Below are 22109 nucleotides of genomic sequence, written 5' to 3' on the forward strand. Positions count from 1 at the left end.
CTGAAGCCACTGGGCCCATCACCTCCTGGCAAATAGAAGGGGATGAAATGGAGGCAGTGAGAGATATTACTTTCTTGGGCTCCATGATCACTGCAGATGGTGACAGCAGTCACGAAATTAAAAGACCCCTGCTTCTTGGGAGGAAAGCAATGACAAACCTAGACAGCATCTTAAAAAGCAGAGACATCACCTTGCCAACAAAGGTCCGTATAGTTAAAGCCATGGTTTTCCCAGTAGTGATATATGGAAGTGAGAGCTGGACCATCAAGAAGGCTGATCGCCGAAGAATTGATGCTTTTGAATTATGGTGCTGGAGGAGACTCTTGAGAGTCCTATGGACTACAAGAAGATCAAACCTCTCCAGGATCACACTTCAAAACTACCTTGACAGATTAGAGAACTAGGCCAAAACAAACAAGATGAATTTTAACAGGGAGAAATGTAAAGTATTGCACTTGGGCAAAAAAAATGAGAGGCACAAATACAAGATGGGTGACACCTGGCTTGAGAGCAGTACATGTGAAAAGGATCTAGGAGTCTTGGTTGACCACAAACTTGACATGAGCCAACAGTGTGACGCGGCAGCTAAAAAAGCCAATGCAATTCTGGGCTGCATCAATAGGAGTATAGCATCTAGATCAAGGGAAGTAATAGTGCCACTGTATTCTGCTCTGGTCAGACCTCACCTGGAGTACTGTGTCCAGTTCTGGGCACCACAGTTCAAGAAGGACACTGACAAACTGGAACGTGTCCAGAGGAGGGGAACCAAAATGGTCAAAGGCTTGGAAACGATGCCTTATGAGGAACGGCTAAGGGAGCTGGGCATGTTTAGCCTGGAGAAGAGGAGGTTAAGGGGTGATATGATAGCCATGTTCAAATATATAAAAGGATGTCACATAGAGGAGGGAGAAAGGTTGTTTTCTGCTGCTCCAGAGAAGCGGACACGGAGCAATGGATCCAAACTACAGTGGTGCCTCGCAAGACGAAATTAATCTGTTCCGCGAGTCTCTTCGTCTTGCGGTTTTTTCGTCTTGCGAAGCACGGCTATTAGCGGCTTAGCGGCTATTAACGGCTTAGCGGCTATTAATGGCTTAGCGGCTTTAAGAAAAAGGAAACAAACTCGCAAGACGTTTCGTCTTGCGAAGCAAGCCCATAGGGAAATTTGTCTTGTGGAACAACTCAAAAAACGGAAAACTCTTTCATCTTGCGCGTTTTTCGTCTTGCGAGGCATTCGTCTTGCGAGGTACCACTGTAGAAGAAAGAAGATTCCACCTAAACATTAGGAAGAACTTCCTGACAGTAAGAGCTGTTCGACAGTGGAATTTGCTGCCAAGGAGTGTGGTGGAGTCTCCTTCTTTGGAGGTCTTTAAGCAGAGGCTTGCAAACCATATGTCAGGAGTGCTCTGATGGTGTTTCCTGCTTGGCAAGGGGTTGGACTCGATGGCCCTTGTGGTCTCTTCCAACTCTATGATTCATTCTTAAGGGAAAAAGCCCTGAGTGCTCACTGGAAGGACAGATCGTGAAGCTGAGGCTCCAATACTTTGGCCACCTCATGAGAAGAGAAGACTCCCTGGAAAAGACCCTGATGCTGGGAAAGATGGAGGGCACAAGGAGAAGGGGACGACAGAGGGTGAGAATGGTTGCATAGTGTTCTCGAAGCTACCAGCATGAGTTTGACCAAACTGTGGGAGGCAGTGGAAGACAGGAGTTCCTGGCATGCTCTGGTCCATGGGGTCATGAAGAGTCGGACACGACTAAACGACTAAACGACTAAACGACTAAACAACAACAACATAGGGCTGACTTGAGCTACTTTGCTCCCCCAAGTGAAGATTAATAAATCTTTGTTGTCCCTTCTCCAGTATTCAAACTGAAAGGGTGGGGTCCTTTTGTGGTTATGGCTCCCTTAGTTTTTAGAAGGCAACAGGTAACGATTTGGCTAAATTTGGGGGGAGGTCATTAAGGATCCCCTAATCTTCTTTCCCCCCCCCCACAATTAGAGCAATGACCCTCTCCCCAAACTGCACATGGTGCAGTTATAGTCCCTTTTCCATTCAACTGTATGGAGAGAAGGACGTAAAAGTAGGGTAACAGGGTATTTGTGCAAGTATTTTCCCAATAGCGGGCTGTTTTTGCTGTTCCGTAATAGTGGATGGTCACTGCTGTCCTACTTGTGCAGAGCAAGGGGAAAGGTGGCGCGGTTGTAAAAACTGGGGACACGATTTACCATACAGCTGACAACCTGTTGTCCCAAGAGTCAGGGTCCCCTTAGAGGCTTCCCAACTAGCCTAGAACCTCTAGAATTGTACTACTGTAGTCAGCTTCCTGTACAACCAATTGGGTTGAGCCAAGCCTTATTCAACTAAGGTGGTCAGCCCATCTGAAAAGAATGGGTTCTCCAAGGAGGAAAGGCTATAGCACACAGGACTTTTTTTTTTTTGTTACAAAATGAGAAAACATAATAAAAAGATTTTAGAAGAATGATGTAAAGAGAACAGATGGAGATAAACTCCCTCATTTGAATGCATACCTATGCACAAAATTTCCTTCGAGTACACAATGAAGATTACAGACCACACACTGCCTATTTTATGCTATGAAAGACTATGTAAGTCCTCTCAAACACACATATTGTCAGTCTCCTCTAAGGGCTAGAATAATAAAATCATAGACTGTTCCAAGGATTACTGAAAAAATAAAGTGCTCTAGGCACTTGAAACCCATTTACTAAATGCTAAGTATATTTACACAGCCATTCTTGTCCCTCCTGATGTCCTTGCTCTGCAATTCAGCAACTTAACATAACTCTGAAAGATCATCATAACAGAAATAAAGAGTCCTAACAGTACATCACTAGATGGCAGCAATCAATTAGAACTGGAAAGGCAGGATGCCTTTCCCAGTAGCAGAGGCAAGATTTATTTCTAGAGGGAGGCAAATGCAAGCAGTGAAGATCACACTATTCTTGAGTTATGTATGAATAACTCCCTAGTTTCTTACTAGTGAGGGTTTGTGAATGAAGTAACCAAATCTGATTGCCCACAGACAAGCTGTTGAAATTAACAGGAAATACGTAGAGAATGCCGCTGATCATGTGGCAAGTGGTGTCTACAGTCTTCCAGAAGGAATATCATCATCTTCAAATATTCTGTAACAATTAGTGTATAATTATTTTCTATTAGAAATATTAGTTCAAAGTATCAATTAGTAAGCTATTAATATATAGAGACATTAAAATATAACAATTCCTCCAAACAGCAGACCTTTAAAAACCAGGCTAAATGTAAGCATTGTTGTAAGCTTGGAAACTGGGTTCCTAATAGTCCTCCTTAGAATACCTTCCGACTCTTAATTCTGGACTCTGCGTACACACAATACATTTAATTCACATGGCTTCTCCCCAAAAATCCAGGAAGCTAGTTAAGAATGCTGGGGACTGTAGCTGTGTGAGTACAATACTCTTCACAGAATTCTTCTGAGGGGAGAGGATGTGCTTTAAATGTATGATAAGGGGTCTGTGAATAGAACTTTCAGTCTGGTTTACCCTAACTTAGTTCCTCTTAAGGCAGTGGTGGCCAAATTTGGCCCTCCAGATGTTTTTGGGACTACAACTCCCACAATCCCTAGCTAACAGAACCAGTGGTCAGGGTTGATGGGAATTGTAGTCCCAAAACATCTGGAGAGCCGAGTTTGGCCACCACTATCTTAAGGCCTCACAAAAGACTTTTGATAGCCCCTTACATGTTTCTCAATGGAAGCTAAGATGCCCCCAAAAAGGCATAGGTGATGGGAGAACTCATCCTTATTATACCTGACTCCACCTGCTCCGTTAGTAAGGTGTAGGAGGCAAGTCAAGTACATCTGAATAATTGTAGGACTGTACTGTGCATCTGCAGAAAATCAGCTTTTTAGGTTGCAATCCTATGCATTGTTTGCTTTGGAATTTGCCTTCCAAGTAAATGTGCCTAAAACAGAGCTTCACAAGTCCAGAAAACATTTTGCAATTATTATTTTTGTAAACAAATATTCCTATTTTCAGTACAAAACTCTGGCTTTTAGTGCAGCACAACATATGCATATGCTGGAATACCGGTTGGTAGGTCCAGTACCAGTGAATAAGAGTGACCATTCAGATGGAAGATGAATGACAATTTGTTTAGAGATCAGGAGATTATCAAAAAGGCCCAAAAAGCTTTGAAGGACTACTTTGAGATAAATTTGAACACTACGGTGGAAAAAAGAACCGTCTGGGACGCAAGCAAAGCGGTTATGAGGGGGTTTCTGATACAACAGAACACTATAAAGAAAAGAGCACAGAATGAGAAAAAAGACAAGATCCTGGAGAAAATTAAAGAATGTGAGAAGAAGTTAAGATCGAGACCGAAGTCAAAGGAGATTCTAAGAGAAATTAAACTCTACCAAGCACAATATTCGAAATTGATAAATCAGGAAGTGGAATGGAAAGTTAAGATAATGAAACAAAGATCTTTTGAATCGGCAAACAAATGTGGAAAGCTGCTAGCATGGCAGCTGAAAAAGAGACAAAAATTGAACACGGTTACAAATTTAGAGATTGAAGGAAGAAATATTCAGAACCCAGTGGAGATCAGAAAGTGTTTCCAGAGATATTTTAAACAACTTTATACACAAGGGCCGCAAAACGAGGTGGAGATAGAACAATTTTTGATAAAGAATGGTCTACCAAGGCTGTCTCAGGAAAATAGAACAATCCTGAACTATAAAATAACACAACAAGAGATTGAAGAAGCCATTCAGAACATGCAACTGGGCAAATCTCCAGGGCCAGATGGGCTTACCTCCAAATATTATAAGACATTGAAAGACTATTTGATACATCCATTAACGGAGGTTTGCAATGAAATTATGGAGGGGAAGAAGGCACCGGAGTCGTGGAAAGAAGCTTTCATCACATTGATACCCAAACTAGAAACTGAAAAGACACAACTTAAGAACTACCGCCCCATCTCCCTCCTAAATGTGGATTACAAAATATTTGCAGACATTTTAGCAAGCAGATTTAAAAAGTGTTGAATGAAGTAATTCACAAGGACCAGGCAGGCTTTCTCCCAGGTAGACATTTGTTTGCTAATACAAGGAATATTATTGACATTCTGGAACTTTTGCAAACAAATATCAATACAAAAGCAGTGTTAATATTTATTGATGCGGAGAAGGCCTTTGATAACATCTCATGGAAGTTTATGAAGAAAAATTTGGAAGGGATGGGAGTGGGACGGGGGTTTGAGAATGGGATAGAGGCAATCTATTCGGAACAAAAGGCTAAATTGATAGTGAACAATGTGGTGACGGAAGAGTTCAAAATTGAAAAAGGAACACGACAAGGTTGTCCTATCTCCCCTTTGCTATTTATTTCGGTCCTGGAGGTGCTCTTGAATATGATTAGAGGAGACCGGTTGGTGGAAGGAATTCAGGTCGGAGCGAAACAGTATAAACTTAAAGCATTCGCAGATGACCTAGTTTTGACCCTACAGGAGCCAGAGTCTAGCACAAAAAGGGTATTACAATTGATTCATGAGTTTGGTCGGGTGGCGGGATTTAAACTTAACAAGCAGAAAACCAAGGTTTTGGAAAAGAATTTGACACCTTTAGAATCAGAAAGGTTTCAGAAAGAGACAGAGTTAAATGTGGTTAAAAAAGTAAAATACCTAGGGGTAAACATAACAGCGAAGAATATGAGTTTATTTAAGGATAACTATGAAAAGTGCTGGTCTGAAATTAAAAGGGATTTAGAAGTTTGGTCAAGATTGAAACTTTCCTTGTCAGGACGAATTGCTGTTATAAAGATGAATGTATTGCCAAAGATGCTGTTTTTGTTTCAGACTTTACAGATTGTGGACAAAATGGAGTGTTTTGGGAGGTGGCAAAGAGATATCTCTAAATTTGTCTGGCAGGGCAAAAAGCCCAGAATCAAATTTAAGATATTAACTGATGCTAAAGAAAGAGGGGGCTTTGCCCTGCCAGACTTAAAGCTGTACTATGAATCAGCAGCTTTCTGCTGGTTGAAAGATTGGCTGCTTCTTGAAAACACTGATGTTTTAGATTTGGAAGGATTTAACAACGCTTTTGGATGGCATGCATACTTGTGGTATGACAAGGTTAAACTTCATAAGGCTTTCAAGAACCATATTGTCAGGAAAGCAGTGTTCAATGTCTGGATAAAATATAAAGACCTATTGGAAAATAAGACCCCAAGGTGGTTATCACCAATGGAAGCTAAGGCCCGGAAAAGACTCAATATGGAGGCCAAATGGCCGAAATATTGGGAAATAATAGAAAAAGATGGAGATAATTGGAGGTTGCAGAGTTTGGAGAAACTAAAAGATAAAGTGCGAGATTGGTTACATTACGCTCAGATTAAAGAGGTTTTCAAGATGGATAAAAAGATAGGATTCCAGGTGGAAAAATCGAAATTGGAAACAGAACTGTTAGAACCTAAGACTAAGGTACTTTCAAGAATGTACAACTTGCTGTTAAAATGGAACACACAAGATGAAACGGTTAAATCGGCTATGATAAAATGGGCACAGCATATTGGGTACAATATCATGTTTGCTGACTGGGAAAGGTTATGGACCACCGGTTTGAAATTTACGGCATGTAATGCCTTGAAAGAAAATATTACGAAAATGATATATAGGTGGTACATGACCCCAGTCAAGCTTGCAAAAATATACCATTTGTCTGATAATAAATGTTGGAAATGTAAAGAAACCGAAGGAACGTTCTTTCACCTCTGGTGGACCTGCCCTAGAGTTAAGGCTTTCTGGGAAATGATATATAATGAGTTGAAAAAGGTATTTAAGTATACCTTTCCTAAGAAACCAGAGGCCTTTCTTTTGGGCATCGCCAGCCAGAGGGTGTTAAAGAAGGACCGAACATTTTTTATGTATGCAACAACAGCAGCAAGGATACTTGTCGCTAAGCACTGGAAAACCCAAGATTTACCCACACTGGAAGAATGGCAGATGCAACTGATAGACTATATGGAGCTAGCAGAAATGACTGGCAGAATCCGAGACCTGGGAGAAGAAGCTGTGGAGGAGGACTGGAAGAAATTCAAAGATTACTTACAAAAATATTGTAAATTGTATGAATGTTAAGAAAGATGTAAGATTATTAACAATATGGCACCAAAAAGCTAGTTAAAAGGAGTATGAAGATAAATGAAATTATAAGAAAAGATAAATTTTGGATAAATATTATGTTAAAATTAAGCTTCTAAGCTGGGGGTTATATTATCTAAAATTAGGGATAATATTGGAAAATTATAATATAAGAATTGAATCAAGGTGATAAATTGCTGGGTAAAGATCGAAAATTTGGAACGCAGGAACGAGAGATGCGAGGAAGTCCAAAGAAGTGAAGAAAGTATGGTGATTGTAAAACTATATGTTATGTTCTTTGTTTCTCTTTTTTATTGTATTAAGAAAATCTTTAATAAATATTTATTAAAAAAAAAAAGAGTGACCATTCTAGCAACCTAAAAGGATACTGTATTTTTTAAAATAACAAAATAAGAACCTCTCTAGCCCACAGGCTCCCCTAGTGTTATACATATAGGATTTCAGTCCAAATTACATAAAGCCCCCAAGTCTACCAACAATTCCCTCACACCCGCAGTTTTATCTTGTGGTAATCAATGCTTAAGAAGCATCCAATCAGAGTTAACTCTATGGAATTCAGTACCAAAAGAGATGGCTATGATCACTTGTTTCAATGGTACATTTTTAAAGGGTTAAATAACTGCCTGCATCATAGTGTACATATCTAGGACAGGGATCGGAAACCTTTTATAGCCAGGAAACCACCTTTCCTCATGAGCCACCAGGTGGGCGGCTGCATTCCAGTGGAGGGCGAGGCTAGAGGCAAAATGGGCAGAAGAATAGCCGTGACTTTTACCTTTTACAGTAGACTACATTCCAGCCATACAGGAGCCACGTGTTTCCATTTAGCCCCACATCTTCATCCAGGTAGACAAGATACATTACAGTTCAGGACATTCTATTTATTTATTTATTTATTTATTTATTTATTTATTTATTTATTTATTTAAAAACATTATTAGTTTTCCAAATTTATAACAAACAAGTCCACAAACATAGAAAGAAAACATCAAAAAAACAAACAAACATTTATCCTAGCTGTAATAATTCCACTTTTGTTAACATTGTTGGGTGACTTCCTCAAGTTCCCCTGGCTGAGTTTCCATATGTCATTGTAGCAGTTTTCCAAAACTATTTTCACATAAAATTTACTTGGTCAATTAACATCTTTATTTCTTTTCATTTTAACTAGTTCAGGACATTCTAGCCTGACAAAAACATGCGAGGAGGCAGTGGAACAGGACTGGTGAAAGGTATGATCTGGATTCTGGGCAGATCTGGGACCTGAGGCCAGTTTCAATACCAGACCTGAGGTTCCCCACCTCAGATCAATAATAACTTACAGTGGTACCTCTGGATGCAAACAGGATGTGTTCCAGAGCCCCGTTTACATCCTGAAGCGAACGCAACCTGCGTCTGTGCGTGCGTGGATCACAATTCGCCCGTTCCGCGCATGCGCGTGACTTCGTTTTGAGCGTCTGCGCATGCGCAAGCGGCGAAACCCGGAAGTAACATGCTTCGTTACTTCTGGGTCGCTGCAGAGCATAACCTCAAAACGCTCAACCTGAAGCACATTTAACCCAAGGTATGTCTGTAAATGGAACTGCCGTTATTACAGGCCTCTTAATATCTGAGGAGGACAAAAGTGACAACTTTCATGAAACTCCCCAAAGGTATCTTGACTGGCTAGTCTTATTTATTTGACTAATAGTTCATAATACTGTGTACCTTGGGTTACATACGTTTCAGGTTACATATGCTTCAGGTTACAGACTCCACTAACCCAGAAATAGTACCTCGGGTTAAGAACTTTGCTTCAGGATGAGAACAGAAATTGCATGGCGGCAGCGCGGCAGGAGCAGGAGGCCCCATTAGCTAAAGTGGTGCTTCAGGTTAAGAACAGTCTCAGGTTAAGAACGGACCTCCGGACCTCCAGAGGTACCACTGTAGTCCTTACCATGACATCATTAAGGTGAACAGTGAGCTAAATATATTTCTAAATAAATATGAACCTATTAAGAGCCCCATTGGATCAGACCAAAGGATAATTGAGTTCAGTATCCAGTTTTCAACATTGGTTAGTCAGATGCCTCCATGAGAAGCGGATGGTTGTTCATCTAGCATCTGCTATTCCAAGGCATGTTGTCTCTGAATAGGGACAGTCCAGAACATGGAATCATAGATTTGGAAATGACTCTGAGGATCATCTAGTCCAACCCCCTGCAATGCAGAAATATGTAGCTGTCCAATAGGGGGATGGAACCTGCAACCTTGGCGTTATCAGCACCATGCTCTAACCAACTGAGCTAAGTATGTAGCCTTGTTTCATTTTTGAACCGTAGATAGAAATTATAATGGCTGCAGTCTACCCAAATCATGCCCAAAGAAGCAGCGATCACTTGCCATTCTTCAGCAGCCCCCCTTATTTTAACGGCTGCCCCAAATATGATTTCTGCTTCTGAAGGTTCTAGGAAAAGAAGGTAAAGGTAAAGGTACCCCTGATGATTAGGTCCAGTTGCAGACGACTCTGGGGTTGCGGCACTCATCTCGCTTTACTGGCTGAGGGAGCCGGCGTTTGTCTGCAGACAGCTTCCTGGTCATGTGGCTAGCATGACTAAGCCGCTTCTGGCAAACCAGAGCAGTGCACGGAAACGGTGTTTACCTTCCCACCGGGGTGGTGCCTATTTATCTACTTGCACTAGCATGCTTTCAAACTGCTAGGTTGGCAGAAGCCAGGACCAAACTATGGAGCTCACCCCATCACGGTTATTGGAACCGCCGACCTTCTGATTGACAAGCCCTAGGCTCTGTGGTTTAGACCACAGCGCCACCCGCGTCCCTCTAGGAAGAGAAACAACCCAATAATACCAGTCTTTATAGCAAGCGAGCCTGCCAGCATAGAACGGTAAAGTTGGAAGGGACCCCGAGGGTCATCTAATCCAAGCTCCTGCAATGCAGCAATCCTGCCCTCAGCCATCCCTGGGTGGGCTCGAACCACTAACCTTCTGGTTAACAGCCACACAAACTGACCCATTGCTCTTCTGTAATTTTCCAGGATTAGGTACACATTTGGTACAGGTGAGTAACCATGTACTATCTGCAAAGTCAGATGATGAGTAATCGGAAATAATTGTCTCAATTCACCTCAAGAGTTTGGCCCCACCTGACGAAAGGAATTGTTTCAGGGACAAACTGACAGCGATCTGCTATGACTCATCACAGGATGGGTCAGTTATACCCATTTCATAATTTTATCACTGGGAGTGCCTTTGCCCACCATTACAGCGGAGGCATCACTAAGCCTTCTAGGTGATGGCAACTGTTTTTCTCTCTCCTAGTAACAACTTTGAGGGACAGACACAAGATCAGCAGGTGCAGCTCTGCAGAGCCAGAAATAGAGCAAAAGGGCAGATGCAAGCCTGTTGGATTTCCTCCTGACAGTGGTCGTTTACCTGTGCACAAATGCTGCCAAGATTTTATATATAGTAGTATTATGAAGTGCACACCCGACTCTTGTGCCGCTTGCTTTCTCTGTGTGGTTATGCAGTTTACTATCATGCTGGCAATGAAATCAAACCATAACATTTTCGTGTTATGAACCGCCCTGAGATCTGCAGACGAAGGGCGGTATAAAAGTTTGATGAATACTAAAAAAAAGCACTCTGCAGCTGCTAATATTTATTATTATTTATTATGATGATTAACATGTTTTTCTATGACACGGACTCAGCATGGCTTACAGCTAAAAATAAGAGCAGCCTAAAAAAAATCATTAAAAGCAATTGAACATTGATAGAATTAACACACACACACTTTATTAAAAACATACGGATAATTAACAATAAAAAAGGCTCCCACTTTCTCTCTCACACTCACTCTCCCTTCTCAACCCCGGGTCAGAACCTAGGTAGCGCCCAGCGCGCCTGCGTCATGCCAAGCCCCGCCCCTACCCCCCCCCCAGCGCCGAAAATGGCGCGTGCGCACTGAAAGCCCGGTCTTGTTTGTGCATGGGCGCGCGCTCCCGTGTGTGTGTTTTTGTATATGTGGGCTTTCCCCGTTCTCTCTCTCTCTCTCTCACTCACATACATACACACATCTCCTCCTCCTTTTCCACATCCGGGGTCACGCGGCTTTCGCTTCCTGCTGCGGTTTGTTTGTTTGTTTGTTGTTTGTTTTTGTTTTTTTGCGGGGTGGGGAGGGGAGAGGAAAGAGCCTTAGAGACAAGACAGACAGACAGACAGAAAGAAAGAGACGGAAGGAAGGAAGGGACCCGAATGAGGGACCCAACCGCCGCCTGGTCGCGGGAGCGCGCGCGTCGCCGTGGCTCCGTCAGCTGAAGGAGGAGGCGCAGAGAGAGAGAGAGAGAGAGAGGGAGAAAGCTCGCGCCTCCTTTTCTGTCAGAGGAACGCTGAGCGGGTGAGGGAGCGCGAACGCGAGCGGGCACGCGCCGCTGGAATTTTCAAAGAGGGAGGGAGGGAGGGGGGGGGGCGACGGGCGACCCAAACTGCCGGCGGCGGCGGCGGCGGGGCCTGCCTTGGGCTTCGGTTTCCGTTGGCCACGGCGCCCCTCGCCCGGTTCGCCCCTTCGCCTCAGGCTCCGGTCCACGCGGGGAAAGACGGAGGTGAGTGACCGGGAGGGGTTTCGGGGCTGCGGGGGAAGCTTGAGGGCCAGGGAAGCGGCCCTCCTGTGTGTGTGAGGGGGGAAGGAGCCCACCTCCCCCTGGAACTTCGAACAGGCTCGGCGTTTGTTTGGCTCCTTTGCGCGCTTCAGGCTCCCGCATCCTGAAAGGCCGACCCCCGCCCCCCACGCCCACCCGCCTGCCTGCACCTACCTTTTTTCATACACCATGTGGCTTTTTTCTGGGGGGCTCTCCCTGCCCGCCTCTCCTGCTCTGGGCGCACCTTCCCTTCAGCCCCTCTTTCCCACCCCAGTTTCTGATTCTTAAACGTGACTCGGGGCTGCCGCCAGGTAGAGTCTCCCCTTCCTTTGAATACACAACCACCCTGTGAAGTTGAGAGTTACCTCTTCTCTCTGGGAGCGCCTTCACTCTCGTGTATCGCACACATACAGGTCCACGCTTACTTTCTCTTCAGGAGGAAATTCCCATTTCCTCTCACGGTCTTCTTCCTTGCAAGGTATTTCCAGAGTTTTCTTGCAGAGAGAGAGAGAGAGAAAAGGCTAGTCTTGCCGGCACCTTGGAAGACAAACTTACTTTGGGAGAGTCTAACAGAAGATGCTTCTTCACTGTGTTGCGCCCAAATCCTAAATTCGTTGACTTGGAAGAAAATCCCGCTGTCTTCCGCAGGACTTACTGCTGGGTAGGTGCCACAGGATTGTAGCCTTATAGCACAATCCTCACCATATATATTCAGAAATAAGTCCTGTTGAATTCAGTGGGGTCATGACTGCAGCCTTAGTCTTTTTTGATGTAGACTATTTAGGACAGCAGATCCACACACTCTGTTTCCACCACCTGTATCCCTTTACCAGTTTCCTATCCTCCATTCTCTTTTACTCAACCCTTCTCATACCCCAGCCCAATGGCATCTTGTATGAAGAACCTTTCTAGCTTCCTCTTTACGCACCCTGTTTCATAGCCCCCTTGTCTATCGTCTGAGGGCCTCCTTGTTTTCCTGTTCACTGGATCCTCTCAACCTGTGGGTTCTCTCCCTCCTCGCATCCTGTTTTTGTGCCTCCATTCTTCCTGGATCCCCATTCCTCTGCCCCTTCCGCATTCCCTCTCAGTGCTTCCTTTTGGGAAGAGCTGCTTGGGATGAATGAGAGAGACCCAGACCCTGCCACTCCCTCTATTCCCATGCTACTTTGTGATGTTTACCTGTCCCTCTCGGCCTCTCCCCTGGTCCCTGCACAATGAGGTTGGAAGAAACGCTAGAAATTAGGGTTTCGGTGGTTTACTAGCAAAGCTGTTTGCAGCCACCACCCCTTCCTTGCTGTTTGGAGTGTGTATGCACACACGCCTACGCAAGCAACTCAAGCGGTTTCAATCATGCTAGCAGGGAAGAAGTGTCATTTGCCGCCTTCTTGCATTTATTGTTGTGATAGTCTGGTGTTCATTGTTGTGATGGGAATCTGTCACTTGTGAACATATGAGGCCAGTGTATTGAGCTTTAGAAAAGGGGACACCATCCTCATGATACACTGACCTAAGGCAGATTTGTTTTGTCAATGAATGTGTTTGTACATAATTCAAAAGCCACACAGCTTCCTGGTTCAAAATTATATCCCTGAGTAATCATGAGACCTGAAAAACAAATTGCATAATTTCTGTGGTTATTCTTTGTGGACATCGCTACAAAGCTCAAGAACGAGTAGAGCTGCTGTAAAAAGGAGGGGCAAATCTCTTTAATGCTGTTTCATAAGCATGTTTTATATTTTACAAAGTATGCTTTGTAAGAATATTTGTTTGAAACAGACTTATTATAGCTCCCAAGTAGAACAGTTATATTCAGAAATCTGCCTAGTTAAATACCGCTGTTTTTGTGAAGAAGAGAGGAGGCTAATAATGTGAAGATTGCCTTGTTTAACTTGCTGTATTTCTTGGCACTTCAGTGCATGTATTTGTAGGTCATGAAAAAGCCCTTTTTTAAATTAACAAAGACTTTGAAGGGTGACTTAATACTAAAGTTGGTAGTGTACACACACAAATATTTAGTGACTTTGGTAATATTGTGGTAATATCTAACATAAGAACACTGGTGTGTGAAATAATCCAAGACAATGAAAACTAAGTATAAACAATGGTAGTGCCTTAAATAATGCGAATTAGGTTAATAAACTTCAATAGGCAACCTTTGGAAAACTGTTGAATGTGTATGCTTTGCCAAGTAAGAAATATACTTGTGTGCATTTTTGTTTCTGTTCAATGTGTTCCTTTTCTTTTGTTTCCAAGCAGCTGTTCCCCATTGGAAACTGACTTTGTCCGAGCTGGACTAAAGTCCTGTCCCTGCTTAGTTGACCTGTTTGTACTTTCTTTAATTAAGGAAGAATCTGGTCCATATTCTATGAAGAAATGCATAGCACTGTATGTGCAGGAGGGAGGAAAGTAGGGGAGGAAATAAATAAGCATTGGACTGGATCATCTCTGTGCAATGCAATCATATTCATCTTTACTTGGAAGGAAGTCACACTGTGTTCAGTGACATTTACTCGCAGCTAAGTGTGTGTGGCTTTGCAGCCATATAGCACAATTCTATGCTTGTTTACTCAGAAGTAAGATCCACTTTGTTCGTTAGAACTTACTTGCAGGTAAGTGTGCACAGGATTGCAGCCTGTATTTATTTGTAAAACAGAATGGCTTGCACTCTGCATCTGAACAAGCATGCAATGAAAGATGAACTTTAACAGGCTACTTTTGTGATTAATACTAATGTTTGCTTTTGTTATGCAAGCTGATGTTTGTTTCTGTGAACAGATGTGATTTTAAAATGCTCATTATTGGTAGCCAGTTGCCATTTTTGCAGCAGAAAGACATAACATTAGTTTTGTCTTGGGTGTGGCCTTCTGCATTAGAAAACATTGTAGTATTTCTGGGAGGAACAATTTTTTATCAGCAAATGTGTGACTTGCCTAGATAATGAGCGTGTTAGGGACAGGGGGCTTTCACAAGGGAGGTATAGCAGTGGAGAGGGCTGTTAATCCTTCAGTTGCCTGCTGATTCTCTTCTGCAGATGCACCCCAAAGCTGTCCACCCCCCTTACTACTTGTTTCAGTCAGAGCCTGGCTGGGAGTAGGGGAATTAAAAACTGCCAGGTAGCTTGAATTTTAAAAGTAGAATCAGGGGGCAAGGTAATTGTTAACTGCTCTACTTTAAGCCTTACAATGGAAACATGAGATTGGGACCCTTGGGTTTCCCTCATCATGTCTAGTGTCACTGCAATGAAGTTCTGACATGTGTGGGTTAGTAATTCTTGTGGACTTAATTGCAGGCGAATATAGCAATTTGCCTTATACTGAATTCAACCTTATATTAGCCTGGTTCTCTCATAAGACTTAACTTGGTTTATTAAACTTGGTTTATTAAACAATGGTTTAGCACAGGGGTTGGCAAACTAAGGCCTGCGGGCCGAATGCAGCCTGCTGGGCTCGTTAATCCGGCCGGCGAACCTTGCGGACCCTGCCACACGCTCAGTCAGTCCCCACGCTAAACCAGCGCGGCGTGGAGGCTTTGCCGCGCGGGGACTGACTTCCCCGATGCGATGCTGCTTCTGATTGGCTGCAGGAAGCTCCTGCAGCCAGTCAGAAGCCACGGACACCTCTGGGCGGGCGGTGATGCTGGCGCCGCCTCCGCACCATCGTCGCTTCCTCCCACTCAGCTCTTCCTGCTCAGCCGCTTCCTCCCACTCAGCCGCCTCAGCGGGAAGGAGGGGGCGGCGCCCAGAGGCAGCCAAGTGAGAGGAAGTGGCTGAGCGGGAGGAAGCCGTGGCAAGGAGGCTGCCTCCGCCACCCAGGCCAAGGTTGTAACAGGAAAGAAAAACCTATAGTTGCCTTAAATCTCATTTGGCTACTGTATGTACATATGTTTCAATGGACTTAGAGGCCTCCCAGGTCTGTATGTCTGAGCAGTGGCATGGTTATCAGCGATGGCAGTAGCTATTCCCCCGCTTCCACTAAACCCAACCAGTACAGTCAATGAAAAATTGACATGGTGTTCCATTGCTTGAACAGTCCAAATGATGTAGCGTCTCCTCCCCCACCGTTCTGCCCGGACACTGAGGTCCAGCTCCGAGGGCCTTCTGGCGGTTCCCTCACTGCGAGAGGCCAAGTTACAGGGAACCAGGCAGAGGGCCTTCTCGGTAGTGGCGCCCGCCCTGTGGAACGCCCTCCCATCAGATGTCAAAGCGATAAACATCTACCTGACATTCAGAAGACATCTGAAGGCAGCCCTGTTCAGGGAAGTTTTTAATATGTGACATTTTAGTGTATCTTTCATCTTTGTTGGAAGCCGCCCAGAGTGGCTGGGGAAACCCAGCCAGATGGGCGGGGTACAAATAATAAATTATTATTATTATTATTGCCCCAGCAGCTATCAATTAATTTGGGGTGGGAAGAAAAAATGGCAACATACCCCTTGAATCCCAGATATATTTATTCACTAAACTGCAGAGGAGAAGGAACAATATGATGGAACAGCTGTGGGTTTACTCTAGAGGAGAAAGGTCACATCAGTGAGTTGATTGGCTAAGTACAGTTGTGGGTTCTACCTCATGCTAAGTCTCCTCTAATTCTAGACATCAGTTTGGATTGCATGGAGCAGCAATAGCAATATACTTTTTTTACTCTTGCCATTAGCTGATAACAATATATTCTCTCTTATGAGTTTGTAAATACTCTAGTATAATGCAAGAAGCATTTTCTTGACTATGCGTTCCATGAAGAGTGAAATTCCCTTGTCAAAATTCCCATATTACTTTCATTCTGGTATGTCAACACCCTGAAATATTCAGTTGTATTGGAGGCATGAGCATATGATCCAGGGCAAATTTATGAATGTAGCTTTTGTATCCTGAGTGACAAGTACATTAAGTTATTAAATCTAGTTTATTCATCTACAATCTATAAGCAGAACTGAAGAGTAGATGGAAGTGTTGAGAAAGTCTGAAGCTTTGCTTTCTTTGTCCTCAGTTATACATGGAATTTATTTTGGATACCAAATACAATCTGAAACTCCCTCCATTTTGGAAGATTTTCTGTTTCTAGCTTGCTTTGGTTTTGTAGTGGGTCAGTTTCTTTTTTAATCTATTTTTATTAAAGATTTTCTTAGTTTACAAAAGTACATGCCTTGTCTCTTTTTTCAGCTTGTACAGTCTTTCTTAACAAATCAGTTACATTTGTTGTGAGACATTAGTGTTGAGTACAGTACAGTGGTACTTCGTGTTACGTACTTAATCCGTTCCAGAGGTCCATTCATAACAGGAAACCGCTCGTAACATGAGGCACGCTTTCTCTAATGGTGCCTCCTGCTGCCGCCGCGCTGTCGGAGCGCGACTTCCGCTCACATCCCGGCGCAAAGGTCGCAACAAGGGGCTTCTACTTCCAGGTTAGCAGAATGCGTAACCCGCAGCATTCGTAAGGGGGATGGTACGTAACATGAGGTACCACTGTATAAGGTTGGGGGAGAGGAGGTGTGGTGTGGTGAGGCTTATATTCTTTTGTAAAGTGTACGTGTAGGGTTTTGTGTCAGCGTCAACTGGGTATGTTCTCTTTCTATTTGTTTATTACATTCCCTTGGTAGTGAGAGGTATTGGGGGGTAGGGTGTGGTTGGTTGTCTGTGGTTGGCTGCAAGGGGGTTTGTTTGCATTGGAGGGGTGGCTTATTGGGTCAGGTAGGCCAGATTGATTCCTATGCTGTCAGTGGGTTATTCTTGTTGGACTATGTAAGTAATAAAGGGGAGCCATACTGGGGTGTAGGCATCCTCTTCTATTTGTCCCTGTGTCAGTTTCAGTTTATTGGTTAGCTTTTCTAGTAAGGCCGTTTTCCATACAATTAGATACCATTGGTCCATATTTACTCCTGACTGGTCTCTCCAGTGGGTCAGCTTCTGACTGAGTATACAAGTTTAGGAGGAGGAGAATTTTGAGCAGACTGGTTTAGAGACAATAGCAATGAAGTCCTGCCTTTCAGAATACTTTATATTGACATATGCAACTTGGAGACTATTGATAAAATTCACAGAGTTATGAAACAGTGGTGAGTTTGTAAGAGGAACAGTGTTCAAAAGAGGATGAAAAGTATAACTTTTCACCCCTGCTTCCTGTACCATGTGTGCTCTAGGTGATACTCACAGTATGTTGCTTTATTTTTATTATTTGTTAAATTGGTATACCGCCTTATACCCGTAGATCTCAGGGCGGTTTACAATATATAAAAAACAAAACATGTAATAAAAACAAAAACAAAGATAACTCAATAATTATAACTGCTTTAGTGTTAAATATCACTATAGACTTGGGTACAGAATTATTATTGCTACTACTACTTCTGGGAACCTAAAGGTCAGTAATGACTAATGTCACATGCAAATATAAAAGGTGGTTTTTGTGTGTGTTGGTTCCCTCACTTTCCAGAGTTCAATTTGAAGACACTAAAACTGTAATAATGCTCTTACATGCTGCTTAATAGGGTGTTCATGTGAGACTGAGATGGTAGTCTAAGAAGTTGTTCTGGCTTGGCAAAGTTCAGCCTCATGCCCTCTAATATTTAAGGCAGTGGTGAGGAACCCATGGCTATTAAGATGTTGTTAGACTACAACTTGCAACATCCCTGATCACTGGCCATCCCGGCTAGAGCTGTTGGGAGTTGGAGTGCAACAACATCTAGGTTTAATGTATTTATTAAAGCAGGAGACTCTCCTCTAACAAAGTTCCTAGCTGCTATTACTCCAACTCCTAGGTCAGGCGGCTTAGACAAAGTGTGCCAAGCTGGAAAGTTTGATAGCCCTGACAACCCATTGCTTTAATATACTTCTTTCTTTAGCCTGCTAATATGTGCATATGGAGCTGCAATATGAGAAGAAATTCTAACTGCATAACTCTCAGACTTGTATGCTTCCTCCCCACTTCCCAAAGAAAGTTATTCACCTCCAAATATGTTTACAAATCTCCTTTTTACGTTTAAAAAGTGCTCACAAATGATGCACAGGACATCATGTTCCTCTCTTGCCAGTTAATCTAATGAGTAAAAGGTGGGTAGTAAAAAAACAACGTGGGTTGGAAATGCTTGCAGACCGCAGTGGATCTCTCAGTATCACTGCTGTCAGCCCACTGTGTTTCTATGCTGCATATATAGGAGAAACTCCCTCCATTGACATAATTTTTCCCTCACCAAAACCTACAGTTCCTTCCCTGCCACCCCCACCCCAATACTGTACCTAGGCTAGAAAAGGTCATCCTGTTGGAACCACATTCTTTTGCATCAGAACTGTTAGCTTACAAACTGATCATACACCTAACGAAATGCATCTCAGAGTCCCTCTGTTTGACTTATTGTGGATTATCGTGAACAATTTGAAAAATTCCCCCCAAATTATGGATATTCATATTTTCCTGCCTTTTATATTAGCTCTATAATTATTTCCACATAATAGTGGTAGGATTGTTGTTTATATTGCCAATTTGCTGTGTGTGTAACCTAATTTTGCAGGTGAGTGGCCAAGTTGATACTATCGGTTAATTTATTTGGAAAAATACTTTTATGTTACAATTTTATAGAAAATATCAAAGCAGTTTACAACATGTATGAGAGAAAGGTTGTTGTTGCTAATAATAATAATAATAATAATAATAATAATAATAAATTGTATACCACCCTTCATCCAAAGATCACAGGGTGGCTCACAACTTAAAAATACAAAATGCGAATGTGTGTGTGTGTGTGTGTGTGTAAGTAAGTAATAGCTCACCAACTGACTAGTACATTTAATTTACTTACGAAATCCTGATCTGGAATTTAAGAATAGAAATCTGTGCCCACTGTGCTTCTATGCCAGATGCTCATGAGGCAAAATCTCCTTCTTCACATCCAGTATAGATATCAGGTGGACTGCCAGAGGAGGCGGCAGTGCCTCTTGCTTTCTTTACCAGCCTTCTTTATTTGTAGTCTACCTATTAAAAAACTTACTAGCCTCTGTTCTTTTTTTCTTTTTCTTTTTCTTTTTCTCATACGAAGATTTGTTGAAGAGTAAAAAGCAGATGAGTTTGAAAAATCAGTCTAGTAATTTTGCAGGGCTTATTGGCAAGGTTATGTTTTGTAATATTTTTGTTTGTATATAAAGTTACAATTTCTAGCTAGTTTTCACGGTTAGTAACATTTTCCAACAGTGCTGCAGCTCTTGCTATTTCAGTTTAATGTTTTATTAGCACAGACAGAAATACAGTCCAAGAAAACAGACCAGATCCAGATGGAGAGGACAGATTTTTCTAAATGAGATTGCAGAGTACTCATTGGCAATAAAAATGTGGCTTTAACAGTCGCAATGTAAGTATTGAACCTGAAGGAGGAGCGGAAATATCTAGCCATTGTAGTGGTGGGCCCAAATGAGTGATAAATTTGTAGCAGGGATTTTGAAAGATGAATGACTCCCATGACTTTACTCTTGGCTATTTATTGGTCAGTATTCACTTATGTTGATCATGTTCTACTCCAAGATTTACATTTTACTTTATCATAAAGATTCAAGAACAGGAACATATTATTTAAACTTGCCTGACTTGCATTGCTAACTATCCAGAAGCTCTATATATAGATATGGATTAGATATAGATATAGATATAAAATTCAGCCACTGTCTTTTTCTTTGCTTTTTCAAAAGGTATTAATGGTTTCCTAGTTGGAGAGTAATTAAGTTGTCTTTTTCAAAATGGTTAAGCCCCAGCTGCTACAAACGTTACAGTCTGTTCACTGTGTTATTCGAAATCAGGAAATTTAGTACACCTATTTATTTATTAACAATATTTGTATACTGTACTATTGCATCTTGCAAGCAGTAGACTTACACATTTTTAACATTGTGCAGTTGAAAGCCGGCCAGTCGATTTCCCACAAATTAATTGCACCCAAAGTGGAGACCTTAAAAGCTCCTTTTACACCAGGTTTCCCAGCACTGGAAGAGCTTTTTAAACTTTCTGCCTTGCTTACTAGGCAAATTCCGCTCAGCACATGGGAAATGGGATATTCTTGCAAGATCCCCATGAGATCTAGTGAAAGCATCCCAGACCCTGCACACCGAGTGGAACTTGACCAATAAGTAAAATGAAGAGCTTAAAAGCTCTCTGCTTTGCTTGGGTAAGGTCCGCTAGATGCACCAGTTCCAGAAGGTAAGGATGGTTGCACAAGTGCAGTTCCAAGAAGATGATTAGAGTATACACATTTTTGCACTTTCCCTGAAACGTAACACCTGTACAATATAGTACTGTACCATCCAATAACTGAGGTTTTGTGCAACTATATTAAAATGTCCAAAAAAGACCATAATGTGGTTGCCAGGCACACCTCTAAGAAAAAGCTGGATTCTATGGAGGGTGACAGATTTCCCACCCCAGATCTATAAAATCAGTTTCACCCAAGAGTGGCTGGGGTTGACCTGGCCTGAACTCCTTCATCCAAAAAGTGGGGGAGTCAGCAGCCAGTCTATAACTGTTCACATCTAATAACCACTTTTTAAAAAATAACATAGCCCATCATCACTCGGAGAAATTTGCAGCCTCCTGTACTCAGCCAAACAGCCTCTCCCTACTAGAAGTAATAAGCCATGAAAGGCAAGGGTTGGTTGCCTAGACCAGGGGTTGTCAGCCTGATCCCTACCGCCCACTAGTGGGCATTTCAGGATTCTAGGTGGGTGGTAGGGGGTTCTACGGCACAAGTTGCATCCTCCTTCCATCGAGCATTGGTGGGCGGTAAGGAGATTTTACCATCAAGAAAGATGCATTAGTGGGTGGTAGGTATAAAAAGGTTGACTACCCCTGGCCTAGACTTTACCAAAAACCTTGTCCACATCCTTGGATCTCAGTAATAGACAATCCTACAATGAAACAAGACCAAATGGAGCACAGGCACCTTTCTTAATAGAGGATTCCATCATAACACTCTCAGGGCCAGATTGTAAGAGGCTTCTAACCTATTGAAAATTAACTTCTGGATGGCACTGAGAAGATGCACTGATAATGGGGAAAAGTTTCTTTGCCCCCAATAAGTGGCACACAGTATGCCTGATCATTAACTCTAACCCATGTTTGTTAGTCATAAAAAGTCTTCTGGTCTCAGTGAACTACCTGATGATAGGATTCTGGTCCCCTGCATGAAATTTTTGGCCCTAAACTACTCAGATACGACGTTGATGAACGCACTGAACACACTTAGTTATCTTTAATAGTGGAAACATACACTCTCAAAAATGAGCAATACAAGTAAGCTAAAATACAAAAGTTAGTATTTTGCTTCTGAGCAAC

The 22109-nt window shown here is 42.6% G+C and overlaps 1 protein-coding gene across 2 annotated transcripts in view; it reads left to right on the forward strand.

Annotated features, from left to right (window-relative positions):
* The first annotated feature begins 11175 nt into the window (after window positions 1-11175).
* PIK3CA (phosphatidylinositol-4,5-bisphosphate 3-kinase catalytic subunit alpha) overlaps window positions 11176-22109 on the forward strand; it is a 41080-nt gene continuing 30146 nt past the window's right edge. The window contains exon 1 of one of the 2 annotated variants that reach the window (XM_081862200.1): window positions 11176-11561. The gene's annotated coding sequence lies outside the window, so the exon portion shown is untranslated. Of the gene's footprint in view, window positions 11562-11615; window positions 11767-22109 lie in introns of those variants that run through there. The other variant, XM_081862199.1, reaches the window with a different exon arrangement.

This window comes from Podarcis erhardii (genome assembly GCF_964252035.2).
Source record: "Podarcis erhardii genome assembly, chromosome: 5".
Taxonomy (NCBI): Eukaryota; Metazoa; Chordata; class Lepidosauria; order Squamata; family Lacertidae; genus Podarcis; species Podarcis erhardii.